At 44.3% G+C, this 20,875-nt stretch overlaps 1 long non-coding RNA gene across 3 annotated transcripts; it reads right to left on the reverse strand.

Moving 5' to 3' along the window:
* Positions 1-11,972: 11,972 nt before the first annotated feature.
* Positions 11,973-16,160, reverse strand: LOC127304936 (uncharacterized). Of its 3 annotated transcripts, none has more exons than XR_007853619.2 (4): positions 15,786-16,160; positions 13,017-13,268; positions 12,478-12,521; positions 11,973-12,302 (listed from the first exon to the last, which is right to left on the reverse strand). It is a non-coding gene; the product is annotated as an uncharacterized lncRNA (long non-coding RNA). The 3 variants fall into 3 exon arrangements; XR_007853630.1 differs by lacking the exon at positions 15,786-16,160 and adding an exon at positions 13,994-15,779; XR_007853613.1 differs by lacking the exon at positions 15,786-16,160 and having other exon boundaries at positions 13,017-13,987.
* Positions 16,161-20,875: the final 4,715 nt, after the last annotated feature.

Here is a 20,875-nt window from a genome sequence, read left to right on the forward strand (position 1 = left end):
TGAGTTAACCCTTATGCAAGACTTATTGATGCTTGTCTTGAAAGTACTATTCATGAAAAGTCTTTGCTATATGATTCAATTGTTTACTCATTGTCTTTATCATTGCTTTGAATCGCTGCATTCATCTCATATGCTTTACAATAGTATGATCAAGATTATGTTGGTAGCATGTCACTTCAGAAATTATCTTTTATCATTTACCTACTCGAGGACGAGTAGGAACTAAGCTTGGGGATGCTGATACGTCTCCAACGTATCTATAATTTCTGATGTTCCATGCTTGTTTTATGACAATACCTACATGTTTTGTTCACACTTTATATCGTTTTTATGCGTTTTCCGGAACTAACCTATTGACGAGATGCCGAAGTGCCAGTTCCTGTTTTCTGCTGTTTTTGGTTTCAGAAATCCTAGTAAGGAAATATTCTCGGAATTGGACGAAATCAACGCCCAGCATCTTAGAATCCCACGAAGCTTCCAGAACACCCGAGAACCACCAGAGGAGGGCCCTGTGGGCACCAGATGATAGGGCGGCGCGGCCAGGGTGTGGGACGCGCCCCCCTAGTGTGTCACCGCCTCGTCAGCCCTCCGACTCCGCCTCTTCGCCTATATAAAGGTCCCTGACCTAAATCTTCGATACGGAAAAGCCACGGTACGAGAAACCTTCCAGAGCCGCCGCCATCGCGAAGCCAAGATCTGGGGGACAGGAGTCTGTGTTACGGCACGCCGCTGGGACGGGGAAGTGCCCCCGGAAGGCTTCTCCATCGACACCGATGCCATCTCCACCGCCATCTTCATCACCGCTGCTGTCTCCCATGAGGAGGGAGTAGTTCTCCATCGAGGCTAAGGGCTGTACCGGTAGCTATGTGGTTAATCTCTCTCCTATGTACTTCAATACAATGATCTCATGAGCTGCCTTACATGATTGAGATTCATATGAGCTTTGTATCACTATTCATCTATGTGCTACTCTAGTGATGTTATTAAAGTATTCTATTCCTCCTCCATGATGTAATGGTGACAGTGTGTGCATCGTGTAGTACTTGGCGTAGGTTATGATTGTAATCTCTTGTAGATTATGAAGTTAACTATTGCTATGATAGTATTGATGTGATCTATTCCTCCTTTCATAGTGTGAAGGTGACAGTGTGCATGCTATGTTAGTACTTGGTTTAGTTGTGTTGATCTATCGTGCACTCTAAGGTTATTTAAACATGAATATCGAATATTGTGGAGCTTGTTAACTCCGGCATTGAGGGTTCATGTAATCCTACACAATTAGTGGTGTTCATCATCCAACAAGAGAGTATAGAGTAGAGCATTTATCTATTTATTCTGTTATGTGATCAATGTTGAGAGTGTCCACTAGTGAAAGTATGATCCATAGGCCTTGTTCCCAAATACTGCAAACACCGCTTACTTACTGTTCTGCTACATGTTCGTTTACTGCATCTTTACTTCCTGCAATATTACCACCATCTATACCACCTGTATTTTACTATCTCTTCGCCGAACTAGTGCACCTATACATCTGACAAGTGTATTAGGTGTGTTGGGGACACAAGAGACTTCTTGCTTTGTGGTTGCAGGGTTGCTTGAGAGGGATATCTTTGACCTCTTCCTCCCGGAGTTCGATAAACCTTGGGTGATCCACTTAAGGGAAACTTGCTGCTGTTCTACAAACCTCTGCTCTTGGAGGCCCAACACTGTCTACAAGAATAGAAGCACCCGTAGACATCAACCATTCATACCAATCCTAGCCTTACCTATTTAAGACTCAAGGACAATCTTTGAACTAAAGTATTAGGATAAACCATCTCACCTTGGAGTGGTGAGATAACTTAATATCAAATGGAATAATACCATATCCCTGAATTGATAAAGTAAGGAGGAGACTAATTCAACTAAGATATCCAGGTGGAGCCCTAACCTTTCACACCTAAAGAAATCTTGTGAGTACACCATAAAACCTAGAATATCCCATTCCTATTTAAGAGAGCTCAAGCTATGGTGTTATACCCAATTTAGTTGAGGCAACCATAACCATGTCCATCCATGAAAGTATAATAGAAGTATTATACCCTAGTTGATCAAGACAAGACTTGATTTTAGAAGTGAGAGAACTATGCCATGAGAGATACCTTAGGAAGCCACACCCTTGATCATATTAGATTGAGCAATGATCATAAACCTTAAGAACTTGAGGTAGAAGACATTAAGAACAAATTGATCATGTATAATCATGACCATGCTCTAGAGATATATAATTCCCAATAAAACCTTAGTTGGTTAAGTAGATATAATCCAGCACCTGAAATCATAGGGATATAACTAGCAACCCTAAACCATTTCCTATATGTTAATTAGAGAGACCAATGAATAGTAGCAAACCTTTGTTTAGTTAAGCCCTATATTAACTTAAATGGTAATTAATTGAATTATTCTATGAGTGGTGAGGAAGAGCAACCCTAGCCAAAGTAATGTGGTGTTAAATCCCATATAGAACCTATCCCCATGTCTCAAACTCACTTGTGAATCATTTGATGATCACCAGTAAAACCCTAACTTATATCCCAATATTAGTTTGTGCATCACTTGGGAGATCACAACTATAAACCTAGATCACATTTGAGTTCCAAACCATATGCCATTAGATGAATATCATTAGAACCATAGAATTGCTCACAAACTAAAACTTATGCTTCCATTATTGAATCTAATATTAACCTAATGCTAAACCCTATAATTAAAACCATGTGTGGTGATCAACCACTTATCATTATAACCAAGATCAAACCATGATGAGAGTAGTACCTACTCTAGGTATTTTAAGGTGTTACTAAACTATAATAATAGTAATAAACTTGGAAGGAGTTATAGCAGAATTTCAAATTCATTAGCACATAGTTATGCACATAAAATAATGAGGAAGTGACAACATTCTCAACTAGGAGGTCAAGTCCTTAGAGATAGTTTAGCACATGAAATCATGCCATTAAATCACTTTCTTATTTGAGATCCATACATAAATATTACCTTGAGATTGTTTCTTACAAAATAAAACCAAATAAAACTCTACATATCATTAAATAAGAAAACAATCATTTTGAAAATAATTTGAATATTTCCAAAGACAATATTCAAATTCATGCCTATAGGGCTATTAAATTCAAATATCAATAGTAATTAATAAACCAATGCTTTAGTATTCCTATTAAATTTTATAATATACACTAAAAAACCATTAAGTGCCTGGAATGAATATCACTTGAATTCAAACTATAAAATTTACAAAATATTTGAATTCAAAATAGTATTTAAATTAACCATATGGAAAACAGAAAAAATGAAAATAGAAATAAAACAAAAGGAGAAAAGGACCTTACCTGGCCGTGTATCCCACCAAGCAGCCCAGCAGCCTCAGCCCAGCACAGCCCATCGCGGCCCAGCGTACCCCTTCGTTTGGATAAAGAGGAGGGAGACGTCATCGTCTTCGTCTCCTCCCCTCGACGCGCAGGAGACCGCCACGGTGACGACGAGCTCCACGTCCCGGCCGCCAATGTGGACCGAACGAGCAGTGACGACCGCCGGAGACCCTATATATACCCTGCCACCGTCTCCGCCGCTCGTGTTCTTATTTTTCCTCTAATTTCCGAAACCCTAACTCGCCGGCCACGATCTCGCCCCAGCGATTCCACTCGTCAGCATGGAACGGTCAACTTAATGGATTCCTTCCGTCCGAGCTCCTTCTGCGGGGTTCAGACAAGGACATGGGGAAAACTGAGGAAAAACTAAGGAGCTGGGGAAAACTGAGTACAACTAAGCAACCGAGGGCACGAAAATAGAAATCCCTAACTTAAATGGTAATTAATTGAATCATTCTATGAGTGGTGAGGAAGAGCAACCCTAGCCAAAGTAATGTGGTGTTAAATCCCATATAGAACCTATCCCCATGTCTCAAACTCACTTGTGAATCATTTGATGATCACAAGTAAAACCCTAACTTATATCCCAATATTAGTTTGTGCATCACTTGGGTGATCACAACTATAAACCTTGGTCACATTTGAGTTCCAAACCATATGCCATTAGATGAATATCATTAGAACCCTAGAATTGCTCACAAACTAAATCTTATGCTTCAATTATTGAATCTAAGATTAACCTAATGCTAAACCCTATAATTAAAACCATGTGTGGTGATCAACCACTTATCATTATAACCAAGATCAAACCATGATGAGAGTAGTACCTACTCTAGGTATTTTAAGGTGTTACTAAACTATAATAATAGTAATAAACTTGGAAGGAGTTATGGCACAATTTCCAATTCATTAGCACATAGTTATGCACATAAAATAATGGGGAAGTGACAACATTCTCAACTAGGAGGTCAAGTCCTTAGAGATAGTTTAGCACATGAAATCATGCCATTAAATCACTTTCTTATTTGAGATCCATACATAAGTATTACCTTGAGATTGTTTCTTACAAAATAAAACCAAATAAAACTGTACATATCATTAAATAAGAAAACAATCATTTGGAAAATAATTCGAATATTTCCAAAGACAATATTCAAATTCATGCCTATAGGGCTATTAAATTCAAATATAAATAGTAATTAATAAACAAATTCTTTAGTATTCCTATTAAATTTTATAATATACAGTAACAAACCATTAAGTGCCTGGAATGAATATCACTTGAATTCAAACTATAAAATTTACAAAATATTTGAATTCAAAACAGTATTTAAATTAACCATATGGAAACCAGAAAAAAAGGAAAATAGAAATAAAAGAAAAGGAGAAAAGGACCTTACCTGGCCGTGTATCCCACCAAGCAGCCCAGCAGCCTCAGCTGTAACATCCAAAATTTCAAATAAAGGAAGAAGAAGAATTTCCAAGATCCAAATTTTAGAACCAACAGAAACTTTTATTTGCATATAGTGCCATGCATAGGACTTGTGCATTTTTTAGTGATATGCCATGATGATTGTTTTTGTGCTTATGTGATAAACCCTAAAACCCTAATTGGATCAAGAGAGGTTCACAAATCAAATCAAATAAAAAGGGAAAGAAATCAAATAAGAAAAACCCTAAAAACCCTCACATATGGCTTATGCCATTTTTGCAAATCTTTACCCTAGACCATTTTGACCTTCACTATTAGTTGTAATATGTCACTCAACACTTATTACAACTTTTGGAATCAAAGAAATACAAATCAAATCAAATTGGAACTCAATTTTGGATCACATAGAATAATGGTCAAAACTGCCATTTACAATCTGGTCACCACTTTGAGCCCCTGGATTTCAAGTTTTTCAAACCAAACTTTCCCAATTCTTTGCACCACATCCAAGTACACATCAAGGTGAACAACTTTTGTAAAGACCACCATATCAAAATCTATGCTCGTGCAAAGTTGAGACTTTTTAACAGATTCAACAATCTCACACTTTGCATTTTTGCATTTCTTTTATTTTTAAAATTCCACCACCACCTATGTTTGTCTTTGGTCATTTGCAACTCATCCAAACCAACCATTTTCAAATTTTGGAACCACTTTGCATATATCAAATTTGGCACAAATTTGAAATTTGCAAATAGGATCAAATCTCCAACACTATTTCAAATAGTGTTTGGCCTAACCCTAATGCCCCACTTGAGCTCTACTGGTTCCCTGGTCCCCTCTCCTCCAACACCAACCCTAGCAACCCTAAGAGGGAGGGCACACATGGCATAGCCATGGCCATGCCGGCCATGGGCACGTGCATGCCCCTCCCCTCTCCCCCGTCTTCCGCAGCTACGGCCATAGTGCCATTGAGCTCCACCTCGACCTCCTACACCTGCCTATGCATGCCATCGCCGGAGAGGAAGCCGACAGCCGCCGGAACGCACGCGCCAGGGACGGCCACGCCATGCCGATGACGTCGCGCATGCACGCCCGCAGACGCCCACTGGCCACCTGTCGCCTGGCCACCTCGAGCATCCCCTTGACCCCCTCTCGACGCGTTGAGCATCACCGCGCCAGCACGAAGCCGCCAGACACTCGCACGACCACGACCCGTGACCACCGCCGCTGGAGACGGAGAAGAAATCCCGCCGCAGACGCCGCCAGCCATCGCCACGCCCCGACCAGTTTGGGCACCGCCTAGTCTACCTGTCGCCGCCCAGAGAACCGCCATGACGCGTAGAACAGTACGCCGCCCTCGCCTAGCCAAGTAGCTCGCCGGAGAAGCCGTGTCGCGGTTGAGTTCGCCGCAGCACCACGGTCACTTCCTCGCCTATAAATAGAGGCCTCCATTCGTCGATCTGAGCACACCAGCACACTCCCCTCTTCTCCCTCGACCTCCTCCGCTACTCCATTGCCTCGATTATCCACCACCGCCATCCAATTGAAGCATCACTGCCGCACGCCGCCGCGGAGCATCGCCGACGATTGGAGTCGCCCCAGGACGTGCCGCTGCTACCAGGAGCCTCGCCGTCGTCCACCGCTTCACCACGCATACTGCCCACCGCCGCTGGAGCAACGGTGAGCTCACCGACCCCCTAGCGCCGCCGTGCCAGTAACCTATTCTCGCCGGCTACGACGACGACCTAGAGCCGTTAGATTTGTTTCTAATCCAGCGCTCCACGTCCCCCGTACCGATTCGGCGTTTAACGCCCACTGACGGGTGGAGCCCACGTCAGATAGCCCACGCGTGCGTAGACGCATGGTGGGCTGGACTGTGGCTATTTAATTCAATTCGGCCCAGTAAATTTTCCCTCCAGGCCCGTTTCATTCAAATTCGAATTTCCAGTTTCAGTAAAATTTCAATACTGGCCCTGTGTTCAAAATTCAATAGATTCAAATTGGCTTAACCAAATTTGATGAATTTTATATTGTTGGAAAGCGAAGAAAAAGATCTACAAAACTACACTGGTCTCACTGTGAGATTCTTTGTAGAAATAATGTGACAAAAAGAAAAAGTCAGGGACTTTTGCACATTCAAACAATTATTAAAAATCAACCAAAAATGATATTAAGTTGATTTAAACTCTCATAGCTCACATTTCACTTACATTAATTGTTTCTGCAAAAATATGGCATGGTTACTGTCAACACCCGGATTTTTAAGTCCGAATGCCTATTATGTCATACATCGCAATCCCAGGAATATTGTTGTTGCGAGGCATAATAGTTAAGTATCACAGCCATCATTCATTACAAACCATAATGTCTTACAAGTGGAATCACATCATCCATATTACATGAATAGTTGATCTATTGATCAACGAACAAACACAAGTTCATAGCGGAAGCGTAAGATACACGGACTCTCTAGTCCACAGGCCAACCACTACTAGGGAAAGGCTTACCGCCGGCGTCCTGTAATGGCTTACCGCCGGCGCCTTCGCATTCGCCGGCGATCACCTCGCCGGTGGTAATGCCTCATCGCCGGTGCCTTCCAATTCGCCGGTGGTAAGTCGCCGTTACCGCCGGCGTTTTGCCCAATTCGCCGGGGGTAAGCGTTTCCGCCGGAGCCTTTCCATCTCGCCGGGGCTTGGATGTTACCGCCGGCGCTCCCCATTTCGCCAGCGATAATACTAACAGGAGCATCAGGTCCTTACCGCCGGCGCTTCCCATTTCGCCTGCGGTAATATTAATAGGACCATCAGGTCGTTACCGCCGGCGCCTTCCCATTTCGCCAGCAGTAATATGAACAGGAGCAAAAAATAAAACTCGAATTAGACAATATGTACACCAGAATTCATAGCATATACACAGAATATATATACAGGCAAGTACAAGAATGACAGCAAGATATACATCATTAGCAAGATACACATCATTAGAAAGTCCCGAAATGTCGATAACATGCATGCATCAATAACACAAGTGTCGACCATATGGTTCAACCATCACGACTCGAAGTAGCACATGTTACAGAAATACATATAAGTCCAGTCGACGACCTAGCTAAACAACAATGACATAGTAAACTAGAGAGGCGGTAGCGGCAAGCATTATCACGATGAAAGGGGTCCTCCACATCTCCCTCCTCTGTCCCGCTCGAAAGTTGGCGTATCGAGTTTCCGCCTCCTCCAAAGTGGTGTACCCCTTGTAGTTGTTGCCGCTGAAACGGTGGACCTGCCTCCTACAGTCTTCCCAGTCCTCGTAGACTCCAGGAACCCTGCCGTGGTAGACGACATAGTACGTCATCTATGCAAACACATAAAAAAGAAATGAAAGTTGTTAGTACATTAGTAGAGAGAGATATAACATAGAGTAGTGCAAAGAAAAAGCATGAAAATTACTTAAGTAATTTTATGACTAACATTTGCAAAGGACAAAAGTGTTTGAGTCAAGTCGGCTTCGGCGGGAAGGGACGGATGCCCTCAAGCGTGTTGAATGTTCTGTCGTCATATCCATCTTCTAATCGGCCTTCTATCTCGGCCTTAGAAAGTGCGGGACCATAGTGGAACAAGCCACCATTACCGCAGACATCCCTCCAGAGTATTGTGCAAATGGTCCGCTGGATGGCACGGAACTCGGCTCTCACGTTTTCATCGGTGGTGTCCGCCATGTTCACGAACATCCGCTGAAGACTGGATGGCAACAAGAGATCGTTCTGAGACCTTACAATCGACCTCATCTGTAGGATGGCAAACCAGGCCTCCATCCCATTGTCATGCGCCGATTGCTTGAGGCAGGGGAACTTGGTTATGTGGTTGCACACATAGCAACCTTTCACTTTCTTCTCATGCCTGATTTTGTCGATGCCAACCTCGGCTATGAAGCCGCTGAGGGCTTTATCAAGTGTAGACTTAAGGTCGGTGAAGTCCTTGTCCGGATCAAGCCCGGAGTCGAGGTAAGCGACATGTGAATGATACGGGTGAAAGAGGAGGATGGTGCAAGACTTGAATCTGCGCAAAATGGAAATAAACCATCATACTCGATCGACTATGAAGGAAATTCATGAAAGAATGTAATAGAGGGTACTCTAGTAACCAAATACTTACTCGCGGAAATATGGTATGGCAAAGCATTTCTTATCCTTGTTTAACACCAAGAAATCCCTGATGTACTTCGCCAGAAACGCTTGTTCGTTCTGGACGACAGTTGGAGTCATGTAGAAGGGGTCCATGATAGCGATGTCCGCTGTGTTCTCCATGGCGATATCGTGCGCCATGCTGAGCAATAGGAGGCGGACCAAGTTTCGGTCGAGCTGTTGCATGTTCAATAGCCTGAAGATGTCTTCATATCGAATGAACATCAAGTCCGCAGGGTATGTGGTGACAAAGCCAAAGCCACTGGGCACCTTGGCCGTCAAAACCGGGTACGAGGGATTTCTATCTCGAAGAAGTAGTTCCTCCTTCATTAGAACAGCATCATGCAAGCTCCTCATATCAGGCGTCACCTGCTGGACAATGTGTGCCGGCAGCATAGGCTGGCCTAGGTGATGCATCTTCCTCCACGGGGTCGGCAACTTGTCATTAACCACTTTCTTGCTTGCGGCAACATCTCCGGACTTCTTCCGCTTCCTGGCCTTCTTCTTTCTGCAACTGGGAGTGGCGTTTTGTTTCATACCCTCCGTGGTCGCACCAAGGAGTGTCCTCGGGGTAAGCCCAACTCGGGGTGGAGCGGTGAAGGCGGTAGGGTCTTCCTGCTCGGGAGTTTCTTGTGAAAGGAACAACTTCTTCTTTAGCGTACGATCGGCGGGTGGCTTGTAAGGAGAAACCCCGTCGCCCTCCATCTCAGCGATGAACGTATCGATTGGAGCTTGATCGATGTCCAACGCATTGCCGTGCTGACTCTCGGGCTGACTGTCGGGCTGGCTATCGGGCCCAAAAGGACCACCAGCCGGTGGAGGACTCGGGGCAGCCGTCGCATCCTGAGGAGTGACCATGCCATAGCTTGCCTACGAACCTGAGGCGGCGGTGTTCAGCCGAATTAGGGCTTTCGGCCATAGAAGGATGTGATTCTTGAGGTCCCCGAGAGTGAGCGGGGTTTCCGTTTCCGGGGGTTGATAAGGAGGATGGAGGTCTTGGCATCCCGATAACGACCGGTTCACGCGAACCCGGCTCACGCTATCATCCATCTGACGCGAGTGGAAAATCCGCTGTGTTGGCAGGATGACACTGCCGCTCGCTACAGCCTTCAACTTGTTGTCCACATTCAGTAGCAAGGTGTAAGGAGTCGCGTTCTCCTGTGAAAACATGTGTAGGTCAGAGAGGGGCGACGACAAAGTAACTAATTTGTAGAGCTTGAGAGACTAAATTAATTACCGTGAGGGCGTCGAGCTCGGCTCGCGTTGAAGGATCGAGGCCAGGCGTGCAGGTGGCGAGGGGCTAGTACCGTGGCCCCCGCCAGGTCCGACGAATGCTCTCTAGCGCCCACATTGCCGGCGGGTGGAGTCACCAAGTTGGGTGTGCATTGAGCGTGTCTAGTTGGAGGCCGGTTGTCCGAGTTGCTGGCGCCTAGGCTGATAACCGGCATCGGTCCCTTTTGGCCACCGGCGAAGTAATTCTTCATTGACAACACAAGATCAGGGATGATTTCATTGACCCTGGTGGCCACCGCGTCATCGACCTTGCTAGCAACCTCGGCACTGACGCGTTGCTGAACCTCGGCACTGACTCGTTGCTGAACCTCGGCACTGACGCGTTGCTCCATGGTTGTTTCCAAGTCGGCCACCTTTTTCAGCAGAGCCTCGTGCTCCCGGTCCTTCTGCGCTGCGCGACTCCTTAGTGCTTGCGGGCACGTCCAAGCCATAGTCGGCAAGCTTGCGACCTCCTCCGGCGCCGGGGACACGGTGGGGCTTGTCCAAAAGCGGCCGCGCCTTCACGGTGTTCAGACCCCTGATAAAAGGCGTGTCCCACGGGACTTTGCCCGTCGACGTCTGGGACGAGGAGCCAGCTGATTCGGCGGCTGCTTGTTCCGCCAACTGCCAGAAGTAACATGAACAATTTTAGAATGTAATGGACTTGGTGAGCAGTATCAAATTGATAAGCTGGTAAATTGCTTACCACTGCTTTCTCTAGTGCCATCACCTTCGCGTCGGTGACCAACTCAACTCCCACCACCACATCAGGTTTCGTGACACGTTTCCCAGCCAATTCTCGATGGTATCGGGACCTGAGATATGCCCTGAAGAGTGGGTCTTTGTACTTGGCAAAAGGGGGCTCGAGGCCAGCATTTATGTAGGCCTGGTCCTCCTTGTCCCATACCGGCTGCTTGCCTTCGAAGCCACGGCAACCGAGATTGTGGTGACCGATGTTCTTATCCGCCAGCTCCTTCCCCCAGGTCGATTGTCTTTTGGTGTACTCGAGCTCCTCGTTTTCCAAGAATTTATTATACTGCTCCAGCGTCATCCGCGGGAAGTGGCGCTGGATCTCTTCCCAAGTCTCATTGTCACCAAGCATCCCCCTCAGCATGGTTTTATAACCGCTGAGGTTCTTGGAGAACTTAGAGAGGGCTCGTCTGTTCACGATGTTATCCTTGGTATCCTCGTTCCTGTATTCCACAGGGAACTCATACCACTACAAGGGATCTGGTATACTATGACAAGCTCAAGACGTCATGCAATATCAATAAACGTCACGGAACACCCCTCCATGACGTAGTTTGAGCGTCACAAGCATCGTCATGGAATCCCCGTCACAGATTACCCCCTAATGACGTGGCGCGCGAGAAAACGTCACGGAGTATGGATGACATCATGTGTGATGTCAGCACATGAGAGACCAGCCAACGGAAAAATAACGTCACAGATTAGTGTCACGGATGTGGATGATGTCATATTGATGTGACAAGATTAATTTATTAAAAATCCATTAATATTTTTTGTTTTTCATTTTTTCCAAAAATATATATTTATTTTGAATTTTATGTTTGACTGATATCTTTACTAATTCAGTTGTTTGTTGAACCATCGGAAATGGCCCATTCATCTTTGTGTGGTACGCTAGTCTGCAGTTCACTTATGCACATGATAAACCTTTATTCATTGAAAGTCAAAAGTACATACTGACTTTACAAAGTATCAGCGTGCTGAAAATAAATTGACAATGAAAACTCATAAATCCACAACTAGCTAATTCATTGCACCGATAAGAAACTACATTGATAAACGACTAGCTAATCCATTGCATCTATCAGAAAAAACATTGCTAATGTTTTGTTCCAGCTCTACAAACACACACGGTTATTCTTCTCTTCTGTGTAGACCGAAGTTGAAGCAAATGCAAGGAGCCAGGAATTGTTCCTAACAGTGTTCTCTGCTATCAGGTCCAGTGTATGTTTCCAGCATGCTGCACTTAATTAGAAAAGTTATATACATGAATTTGATTTCGATTGACACAAGAGTGCAATCTAACAATACAAGTAGCAGTGTACCTTCAATGTTATGAATAAACCCTGCATTAGTTCACTAAGTAAAAGCTCTAGATGGACATACTATCAACAATAAAGGATGTAGATTAGTACCTAGCCAAGAATTTTTCCCAACAGGCTATGCATCCTTCTTGGATCTAAAAAAATCGCATTTTCCCATAATGATTTTAGTATTCAGAAGTACAAATATTTTAAATAAAATACAATGAATCACAATAAATCTTGAAACTATATATATCAAGATCTAGCTGCATATGTAAACTGGTACCTAGTAGTAAGTCTGAGATTTCCAAAAATATGATTTATACACTTGAGTCAGTAATAACATGTGGTTACAAGTCAAAACTTGCCAAGAGTAATACCAAAGATTTACTACTACACTATCAATCATGTTGATCCTAATAAAGTGATGCTTTTCAATCCTCCAAGGAGGAAACCCACATGTACTAACCTGCAAATGATTGGAATTTTTTACAACTACACTATCAATCAGGTTGATCCTAATATAACAAGTTTAACAGATACATTGTGAATGCAGAGTAGTATTCCAGTATATAGGTCGCATATGCCCTGTAGCATACAATATAAGATATCAAGTAGGTAAACTAATGATTGAGCATGCGAATTAGTACCTTGCACTCAGGATCTGCGTATAGGAAATCCAATGGAAAGGGCAACTGCAGCAAACATAATTTAGACAATCTTACTTAAGTCTGAAACAAAATCAAATATTAACAGTAACAATTAACATCATATATGAATAACCGGAGTGTAAGGCATGCATTGCGTACAGTTTCCCAAATAAGGGGAATAAGTTAAAAACAAGTTGTACATATCTTTGGAATATGCTTTCTCCCAGGTGGCTTTGTAGAAGCTTGATTTGCCTGATTCAAACAAGTTGGAAAAAGACAAGGCGGTGAATCAGCATTGACTCATACATGGTTTTAACAAGTTGAAAAATGCATTTACTAATAAGACAGGCATAACAAGCATGCCACTAGTATTACACTTAAGGTCACATGTGCTGCCATTTAAATGAAAGAATGCTAGCAATAAATTTATAGGAGTGAAAATTAAAACATAAATTATTTGACTACTATGTACTAAACAAGATGATCATAAACAGAGCGCTACTACAACAGTTCTAACTTTCAGACTGGACTATTTTGATAGAATTAAATTGACTATTCCTGCTCACCTTTCCCCTTCAAAATGTTTATCAACTCACCAACAAAAACTACAAGAACATCAATGTAATAGTAGCCGCTATAGAAGGATATTCTCAATGCAGCTTTCAAAGAACTATAAGAACATCAATGTAAACCTATGTAGTACATTTGCAGTACTACAAAATCAGATTGTGTACTCCTATGTACGTAATATTTCGGGTCTCACATCTGAATTCAAGTAAATAAACCGACAATATTACAAACAGTTTCAGCTGCTTTCAACCAAACTACTTTTTTTGACCGGTATTTCAACTAATCTACTCACATGTAAGAAAATAAACTTACAGCTCTTTGCCAGATTGTATCAAAGCTCTAAACCAAAGAAACAGGTAATACAAAGTTTATCTTCTTAATTCAGTCACCAAAGAATATACTGCTACCTTATTGTCGAACTGAACCAACAGAGGAAGGATGCGTTCAGAACATAGCTGGAATCAGGGGAGGTCGTCGGGAAGGGGCGCAGGGACGCTCTCGTCAAAGGGTAGCAAAGATGGTTCACAAGTGAGACCCGTGGCATGCTACTGTAACTACATGTATATATGTATAGAGGCTGCACTGAACATGATGTAACAATGATAGAAGAAAGGTTGCGACACTACTAAGGTTATTTACCAGAATTTGGTTTCCTAAACTCTAACTCTAACTCTTTACCCAAAACCTGAATATAGGTACTGAAATTCAGCTATTTACCTCACGAATTACCAATTTACCATGTGTATATCAATCAGATGCTTCCAATTGGAATTAGCACAACTCGTTTAGCCCTTTTTTAGCGTTGATACAGGACTGACCAAAGAACTCTGTGTTGGCCAGACTTGGACGTTCCCCTCTCTCCCGTCTACAGTGCTGAGAGGCGATTTTGTGAACCTCCGAGTTTTCCCCACCTCGCTCGCCTCCGATCCGTGGATTTCTCCGCCTCCGCCGGCCGCTCCGGCGGCGGGAGGCTGGGAAATCCACGGATCGAGGCCTGTACATAGTGTAGGGGTAGGTTCGGATCCAGCCGACGGCGTCTTGGAGGCGGGGATGCGGTCGAGGTGGTGTTTGGTGTCGGCGTGCTTCCCTTCCGGCGACGGCGCTCCCCGGAGCTTCTTCGTCAAGCAGCTGTCTTCCTCGAGCTTGGCGGTCCGAGGATCTGACGAGTTCGTCGTGCCCCGTTCGGGGTCGACTAGGCGGCGATTCCGGTGTGTGAAGAAGAAGGTGAAGATGGCGTTCAAGCTCTCTGCGATGACGACGATGGCGTTTCTGCGAGTAGGGTTTGCGGACCCGGCGATTGGCGACTTCCCGTCTGCCATGGGGCTGGCTCTTTTCCAAGGCGTGATGCGGAGCAGCGGCAGCGGCGCGCCGCCGACGGCTCGTTGTCTTTGTCGGAGTCGGGATCTAGTAGAAGGAGGAGTTCGTTGTAATTTCCTTTTTTCTCTAGGTCTTTCTGTAAGAACAGTGGCTTAATGCAATCTAATCCTTTCGCAAAAAAAAGAAAAAAGATACAGGACTGACCAGCATGTTGAATACTCTTCTTTGTGTAGGGAAAAGGTTGGATCCATGTGTGTTTTACTAACTACAGTAGGTATGCTATCCTGATGCTAAAAAATTCTGAACCTCAATATTTCTTTTTGCCAGCGATTGACAAGCATCTAAAACTAACATGTTCATTTTTATGTATAGGTTCAGACTTCAGAAATATAGCAAACACTATGATATAAAATCTCTTCCTAATTTTTATATTTCCACAATGATGAGTACAAGCATGGCATAAGCAAATAATTTCAATTTAGGAACACCTATATGCCCTCAAGTGCAAGGTTGTACCTTGTTTACGAAATAACTCATTTTCTAAGGCTATGCAGCACACTGTATCTGATACTGTAGCTTAGTTTCAGCAATAAACTAAGAATATCAGGAGTAGCAAAACGCACAGGAACAAATTGCTAACTAGTACTAATCTCGCAGTGATTAATCTATAACCAAGTACACAGATAATCGATAATTGGACCGGGGGTATGATCTGGACTGCTACCTGTCGTCGAAAAGAAACCTTAGTTTCGGTAAGAATATCAGGGGTAGCAAAACGCACAGGAACAAATTGCTAACTAGTACTAATCTCACATCGATTAAGCTATGACGAAGTACACAGATAATCGATAATTAGACCGGAGGTATGATCTGAACTTCTACCTGTCGTCAAACAGAAGTTGTCGAGGCAAAGGAGATAGGGGAGGGCGTTGGGAAGAGGCGCAGGGCCTTGCTCGTCGGAGGAAGCAGGAACAGGGCGAGGAGGAGGATGTCGTAGGTGAGGTGGGCGGCTTCCATCATGCCGGTTAGGCCGACGGCGGCGATGCAGCGGGCTGGGGCCGATGAATCATAGGTGAGGGTAGCGGCAGCGCGCATCGGTTTGGGTGGGTTGATCGGAGGGGAGCTGGCGGCCGCCGCTTCGTAGCAAGTTGGGGCGGTTGGATCGGAGGCGATAAGCGGGGAGAGGAGCAAGAAAATGGGAGAGGGGCGATGGCTCCGCCTCGGCCTCCACGCGGGATAAGATCGTGGGGACTGAAATATTTTTGGCGAAGCGGTGCGTCCAGATGGTAGCTACGTCCAAAATTTTGGAGAAGTGTGGAGGGAAATACTTTTTGGTGGAGGGAAAAAGGTATCTTTTGTGGTAAAACACCATGAAAACAATTCAGAAAACAGGAGGAAATAGTTATTTCATGGAGAAAAAATTATTCGTTGTCAACTCTTAGTATTGATTGAAATTTGGACTTGACTTTACAAAATTGAAAAGCCGACGAATAAACACTTAAGGCATAAACTATCGCATGGTAGTAAAATATCCTTGCGCGTGGAAGAGCCCGTGTTCCATTTTCCGCTGACGCAACTTTTTGACCTAGATTTATTTACATCGATTTAAAATTTCTCCTTAGTGGTGTTTTTTTAATTGATCTTCCTTTTTTCTAACATGTCGCGGCCGCCTTCCCTTAAAGCTCCTCGTGCACGCACAAAATGGCATGTGTTCTCACTTTACGCTAGCGCATTTTGGTCTAGATTTTTTACATCAATTTTCTTTTGATGAAGACACTACAAAATTAACCAAGATTGAAGGTTCAATTCCCCGCTAGGATTTTTGTTCATCGATTTTCCCTCTATTATGATTTTTATATCAATTTTCCTCATTGTGTTCTAACATTTTGCCCCACCTCATTGTATCTCACTTCTAGATAATAAGTGATGAAATGCAAGCACCGCTGATTAAATTCTTCTGTGACACAGTAGGTTTGTCATGGAAACTAGAAACATCGTCACAGAATATGGTAATGAGTGACGCTGATAACGTGATCGTCACGGATTTCTAGAATTTGTGACGCTAGATGTGAAATGTCACGCATTACCATATTCCATGACGTTACATACCACCGTCACGAGGATTTTCGTCATAGTATATGAGATCTCTTGTAGTGTACCGTGCGTGCAGGTGCGCAAGGAGTTGGGCCTGCAGATGCTGCTTCTTCTTGGTTCGGAGTTTCGTCTCATTGACATCGACGACGTCCCGAAGGATTGCTCCCAGTTGGAGGCCGTACCCCTTCGCCACGTGCTTGGGCTCAGTAGGAATCCCGGTCTTGGCGTCCACCGCGGTGATTATGTCACGAGTGGTGCCGACCCTGTTTGGGCGCCGCTGCTTACGTTTCCTCTTGGCCTCGGTAGTAGTATCCGAGCTACCCCCGGCAATGCCACTGTCGGTGGTCTCGTCGGCAGCGGCCCTCTCATCCTCACCATCGTTGTCCATCTTAGCATCCTCCTCCTCCGAGGACTCGTCATCGCTGCCTGGAAGTTCCTCCAGCTGATCCGAGACCATGAGCCTGTAGTGCTCATCCAACTTCCGCTGAGAAGACCCGTCAACGTCTTCGTTGGGGTCTGCAGAAGACGACATCGCTAGCTAGAGAACAATAGCATCAAAAGTATAGTAAGTACTAAATTCATTAATTTGACCATGAGCCTAATGTTGCAGTTTAGTCTAAATATGAACACCAAACCAAGAGACCTAGAGCACATGAGCACCAGATGTAATTGACCTATTTTTAATTTGACAAAACCAAACAACCTAGCTATACTAAATTCATTAGTGCACTGCCAATCTAGAAGCAAGACAATGCCATGCGAAAATTCGGCATGACCTTTGCTAAAAATGGTCATGCCGGAGTGCCCGAAATTCGCCGGAACGGAAGTTAATCGACATTCCGGCGAAACATGGACACTCAATGTGTACCTGCAGAGAGATTTCACACAACTTTTCCAAACACTGCTCAGGTCTACCACCACCACATCAGGCTCAGGTCTACCACCATCAAAAGGAAATGACAGAGTTTGGACCATCCAAACACAAAATCTGCTTCATTTTCTGAACTTCTCCAACCAAATAGACAAACATAATAATATGGAAAGAAATTAGCTAAGCAGCTCTGCAATTTTTTTCATGATTGAAAGCAATAGGTGCAATTTTTTTCATGATTGAAAGCAATAGGTTAGCTAGTGGTGGGGATAGGCTGGCACCATCACTGTCTAAATATGTAAGCCATGTACTTAAAAGGAACTCAACAGCACTGTTAGCCCTTTTTATGGGTCCAGTTAGCTAGCAAATGAACTCAAATGAACTCAACAGCACTTGTTAATATCAACCAGCATATGAACTCAACAGCACTGTTAGCCCTTTTTATGGGTCCAGTCCAACCTGACAGTAAAAACTGAAACACAAAAATAAAAGGAACGAAGTGTCCAGTCCAACCTCACAGTAAAAACTGAAAACTATTGCTTTATGGATGTTAATGTTCAGCTTCTGGGAGAACTTATGTGTGAACAACACGCAGATGCCTTAGACTAATACTTACTGGGCTATGCAAAATCAAATAGGAAAATAAGTTGACATAAATGAATCAACTTTTGATTTGTGTTACCTATGCACTCAAGCATGGCAACAAATAACAATTCTAGAAGCACGCAATGGAAATGCAAATCAGAGGATAGACAATACAGAGTAGCATCAGGCATCATAACTTAACAGTTAGCAGAGCTAGGCATCGTACAAAAATGGTCAAGCATGGAGCCAGATGGAGCAGATGCAAAATCTGAATTCATCTTGAATAAATCCAGTATAGGCACAACCAAGACTGACTGAATTGTTTGTTCATGGCTTAAACATTGATAAATTCCAACTTGAGTTCAGAACAGTATAGAGGCATTTGGTTAAGCAAATAAAAATCAAGGACGATGAATGATACATGCGTAAGTTTGCACACCAGATGTGAAAAATTAAAAACCGCATCTACTGAAACTAAAGCCTCATAGTGTAAATGATTGCAAAGAATCAGTATGCCATCTAGTCCCTATTGCCTAAAATAAATTATGGATATAAGATCAGTAGCCAAAACAATTCTTTTTTGTTTGAATCTCGTGGGCGGCCAGACCGAATCGTAGCTAGTGGTGGGGATGGATTGGGCGGATCTCGCTGGCCGCACAGGCAGACGCATGAACAAGGAGAAAGGGAAATCGGTGGTTAGATGGGGAGCTTATTACCGTAGCACGCAAGGAGGCGGTCCGGTGAGGTGGAGGCGGACTCCGTCCGTGGATGTCGATCGCCCGCCTGCCTGCGACGAGGAGAGGGACGAGCAGGTTGGTTGGTTGGCAGCAGGGGCGGCGGCAGGAGGAAGGAGGCCGCCTGCTCGTGGCTCGGGAGGCGGTCAGGCCAGCTCGACAGAGCGCCGCGCACGGACGGCAGGGCGAGGAGAGGCAGGCGGCGACGGCGGATCGACGGCGGTCGATTTGGGGGGAATTAACGACGACAGACGCACGGTACCAAAACGACTAAGTCGTGGACACTTTACCCCCGGCGTTTTGCTGTAAACGCCGGCGGTAACGTTTGAGCCACTAACAGGTGGGCCCAAGAGCGTTTACCACCGGCAAAATCGAGCAATTCGCCGGGGATAACAGGTGTCTATGTATTAATTCCGTAAACCCTCGTAGTTATACAGAATCGATTCGATAGCGCAGTGGTTCGGCCAGTCGCTTCTCCACAGCCGAAGCCCCCCGGGTTCGAATCCCTGTGGGTGCAAAAAAGGCACCATTTTTTGCACTTTTCTTAAGACTTTTTTTTATTGTTTCTAGTTATTTAGATAAATTGTAAAATCCTTTGGCAACTTTTTTTTCTTTTCTTAAGACCTTTTTTTATTGTTTCTAGTTATTTAGATAAATTGTAAAGTCCTTTGGCAACATCCGATAAAAAACCAAGACATAAAAAACCAAGACATAAATTTAGGATAAATTGCGAGGCATAAATTGATGATTTTAATTCTTGAATGACTTCAAAGTCCTTTCGAGGATATCCGATAAAAAACCAAGACATAAATTTAGGATACACTTGAGAAGGACAAATGGTTGTTCGAGAGATAATTATTATAAATACACAAATGACTTCAAAGTCCCTTCCGCTTGGTCCTTGTGACCCCACCGGTATCGTCGCGACTCCTTGTGTACGGAGGAACACTTGACCTAGGTAGCGTCGTCCTTCTTCTTCTTAGTGTGTAGGTTCTATCGTCTTCATCGGGTTCTTCCATCATTGGGTCTCCGACGAGGCCGTCGAAGTCTTGCTCGTCGGCAACTCCATCCATTCCGACGAGGGCCCTTTTTCCTCTCCTTACGACAACACGGCTGGGCCTTGACGGGTCAGTTATGAAGAAGCATTGCTCGACGTGCTTAGCCAATACCCAAGGCTCATTTTGCGCGGTGGGGTTCTTGGTCTTGGATTTGGGGGGCAGTCGCATGGTGGTGACATACGCATCTTCTTTTGTGACGTCCGTAGACCATCTGACATGAAACATCGGTAGCTTCTCCCCAACGTAGTCGAGCTCCCAGATTTCCTCGATCCTTCCGTAGTACCTTTTCTTCTCTTCACCCATGTACGATTCCATCGTCATGCCCGAGTTCTGATAGTCGCTTTTTTTGTCTCTCTCCTCTGTGGAGAATGTGTAACCATTGATGTCGTATTTCTGATAAGTCATGAGGTTGGCGGCGGGCCCATAAGACAAGGCCAATATCATTTTGTCTACGTCGCTTGCCATTGGTGGGGGATTGGCATCAATCTGATCTTTGAACCAGCTCGCGAAAGAGGAGTTGTGCGCTCTAAATACCTCTTGTTCCGTCATCGGCTTGTCAGCCCTGCTCTTGATCATGTTTATGTGCTGATCCACCCAAGGCTCTACCTCGTTCATGTGCTGTAGTGCTAC

This window comes from Lolium perenne, chromosome 1, assembly GCF_019359855.2.
Source record: "Lolium perenne isolate Kyuss_39 chromosome 1, Kyuss_2.0, whole genome shotgun sequence".
Classification (NCBI taxonomy): Eukaryota; Viridiplantae; Streptophyta; class Magnoliopsida; order Poales; family Poaceae; genus Lolium; species Lolium perenne.